General features: G+C 38.7%; 1 protein-coding gene across 1 annotated transcript in view; it reads left to right on the plus strand.

Moving 5' to 3' along the window:
• Positions 1-3,617, plus strand: part of NDUFA1 (NADH:ubiquinone oxidoreductase subunit A1) — a 970,503-nt gene that overhangs the window by 604,058 nt on the left and 362,828 nt on the right. The gene's annotated exons all lie outside the window — the stretch shown is intronic.

A 3,617-nucleotide genomic window follows, 5' to 3' on the forward strand; every position in this document is an offset into this window, starting at 1 on the left:
ATTTAAACAAAATATCTGCAGGATCTATACACGAAAAAAAAACACTGATGAAAGAAATCAAAGATCTAAACACAAATGGAAAGACACACTTTGCTCATGGGTTGGAAAATGTAATATTATTAAGATGTCAGTTCTCCCCAACGTGATTTTTAGATTTTACATAATCCCAATCAAAATCCCAGAAAGAATACTGGAGATACCAACAAGCCAATTCTAAAATTTATACTGGAGGCCGGGAGCAGTGGCTCACACATGTAATCCCAGCACTTTGGGAGGCTGAGGTGGGTGGATCACTTGAGGTCAGTTCGAGACCAGCCTGGCCAACATGGTGAAACTCCGTCTCTACTAAAACTATAAAAATTAGCCAGGTGTGGTAGCATACACCTGTAGTCCCAGCTACTCGGGAGGCTGAGGCAGAAGAATCGCTTGAACCTGGCAGGCAGACATTGTAGTGAGCCAAGATCATGCCACTGCACTCCAGCCTGGGTGACAGAGTGAGACTCTGTCTCAAAAAAAAAAAAAAAAAAAAAAAAAAAAATAACCACCACAAAAAATCAAATAATCCAATTTTAAAATGATCAAAAGAACTTGAATAGACATTTCTCTAAAGATGATATACAAATGGCCAACAAACATATGAAAAAATGCTCAACAGCACTAATCATTAGAGAAATGAAAAAAAAAAAAAAGAACCTACAATGAGATATCACCTCACATCCATTAGGATGATTACTACTAAAAAATTAAAAATAAAAAAAAACAACAAGTGTTGGTGAGGATGTGGAGAAATTAGAGCCTTTGTGTATTGCTGATAACATTGTAAAATGTGGCCGGGCACAGTGGTTCATGCCTGTAATCCCAGCACTCTGGGAGGCTGAGGCCGGCAGATCACTTGAGGTCAGGAGTCTGAGACCAGCCTGGCCAACATGGTGAAACTCCATCTCTACTAAAAATACAAAAATGAGCTGGGCATGGTGGCACACCCCTGTAATCCCAGCTACTTGGGAGGCTGAGGTAAGAGAATCACTTGAGCCCAGGAGGCAGAGGTTTCAGTGAGCTGAGATTGCACCACTGCACTCCAGCTTGGGTGATAGAGTGAGACTCTGTCTCAAAAACAAACAAAAAAAGATTGTAAAATGGTACAAGTGCTGTGGAAAAGAGTATGTATGGAGGCACCTCAAAAAATTAAAGATAGAACTACCAACAATTTCACTTTTGGGTATATATCAGAATTGAAAGCAGGGTCTCAGAGATATTTGCACACTCATGTTCATAGTGCTACTATTCCACAATAGCAAGGGGTGGAAGCAATCCCAATGTCCAGTGACGGATGAATGGATAAACAAAATGTGGTATATACATACAAGGGAACATTACTCAGCCTTAGAAAGGAAGGCGTTCTTGTCACATACAACATGATTTAACATTGAGGACATTATGCTAAGTGAAATAAGCCAGTCACAAAAAGATAAATGTTATATGATTCCCCTTATATGAGATATCTAAAGTAGTCAAACTCATAAAAACACAGAGTAGAATGGTGGTTACCAGGGGTTGTGGGGAGAGAGAAAGGGAGAGCTGTTACTTAATAGGTATAGAGTTTCAGATTTACAACATGAAAAAGTTCCGGAAATCTGTATCACAATAATGCAAATATACTTAACACTATTGAACTGCACAATTAAAAATGGTTAAGATGGGCCAAGCACAGTGGCTCACGCCTGTGATCCCAGCACTTTGGGAGGCCGAGGCAGGCAGATCACAGGGTCAGGAGTTGGAGACCAGCCTGGCCAACATGGTGAAACACCATCTCTACTAAAAATACAAAAATTAGCCGGGCATAGTGGCAGGCGCCTGTAGTCCCAGCTACTTGGGAGGCTGAGGCAGGAGAATCACTTGAACCCGGGAGGCAGAGGTTGCAGTGAGCCGAGATTGCACCATTTTACTCCAGCCTGGACTACGAGAACAAAACTCCGTCTCAAAAAAAAAAAAAAAAAAAAAAAAAAGGTTAAGATGGTAAACCTTATGTGCTTTTTACCACAGTTAAAAAAAAAAAAAAAAGGAAAACAATATGTTCAACACCATCTGCCATTAGGGACATGCAAATTAAAATTACGAGATGCCATGAAGAAACTTACAAATTAGAGACTGAGGAGACATGGGCAGAGTGACAAGGAACCTAAAATGGCCCAGGCAACCTAGTTTTTTAAAAAGCTTTTCAATTTATTTTAAACAATAAAGTGACAATTCCAAATGCCACTAATTAATAGAGAACATTTTGCAACATTTTAATGTTTTGTCATAGTTGATAATTTGCAAAAACAAAAAAAAAAGAATAAGACTCTCCCAAATGTCAACATGGCTCTTCATATCAACAGTAAAATGCTGTATTTCCTGTTAAAATACAAGTTAATAAAGAAAATAGAGAAACTAAAGACTAACATATCATGTTATTTTAATAACTATTTCAATATGAAATAGTAAAACATAATGAAGAGCATACGCTTGCTTGGTGCTAATGACGTTTTACAGTCCTATAGATGAAGCAACATGCATAATTTCAACCAGATGTTGAAATGGTTTACGATTAGTATCTAAAGACAAGTATTTCAGAAAATATGTAGAAAGGTAATCACATGTTTGCTACAGGCGTTCCTCTAAGCAAGTGTCTTGTCTTTGCACTTCACTTGATTTTTCAAAATGAAATTATAATTCTGTTCTGAATAATGTGTATGTTTTAAATTCACAGAGGGAGGTCAGCATAGTTAAGAGCTCAGGTTTTAGAGTCAGATTTTTGGCTTTATTTCTTACTGGCTATGGGGTCTTGAGAAACTTAAACTCTCTAAGCCTGGGAGCACTCATTTCTAAAACAAGGATGGTAACAGTTAATCCTGTCTCATAGGATGTCGCGTTGTTTAGACTAAGATAATACCTGTAAAGTGCTTTCCATGGCATCCAACACATAGTAAGTGCTCAATAAAAGGTAGCTAGTATTATTGTTGCTATTCTTACTACTATTTTTTCATTATTACTGTTAATAAAATAATCACCCTTCAAATCTAAAAACAAAATAAAATAGGTTTAGAGGAAGTGAGCACATGAGAGCAAGGATAGGTTGTGGTCAGAGAGCAGAGTACTGGATTTCGGAGGCGGAATGGATGACATCCAGGCTGTGGTATGGGAGTTTGTGGCTAAAGTGCAGGAAAGGTAAAGGTCACTGTCTGGAGTAGAGGTTAAGGAACTGTAAGGAGGTTATGGTTTGTCATCTATATGACGGTTAATTATCTCTCAGAATGAGGACAGGAAACAAGGTGAAGAGGAAGAATTTGTTGCAAAGACTTCATTGGATACAGGAAAATAACCGGGAAGATGGTAACACAGCCCTATCCTGGGCCTTCCCGGGACCCCCACCCCTCTTTTTCCCAGTTCTTGCTAGCTTACATCTAACCTACTTTGCCTTGCAAATAAGATCAGAAAAAAAGCAAAACAAACAACAACAACAACAACAAAAACCTGACCTACTATCCTACTATCATCTCCCCGTAGCACCTCACAAACCGCCTTGGGCACCTACTAAGTGCAACTTTTTGTAGATAACACAAGAAGGTTAACACAAC

Source organism: Macaca thibetana, chromosome X (genome assembly GCF_024542745.1).
Source record: "Macaca thibetana thibetana isolate TM-01 chromosome X, ASM2454274v1, whole genome shotgun sequence".
NCBI classification, from domain to species: domain Eukaryota; kingdom Metazoa; phylum Chordata; class Mammalia; order Primates; family Cercopithecidae; genus Macaca; species Macaca thibetana.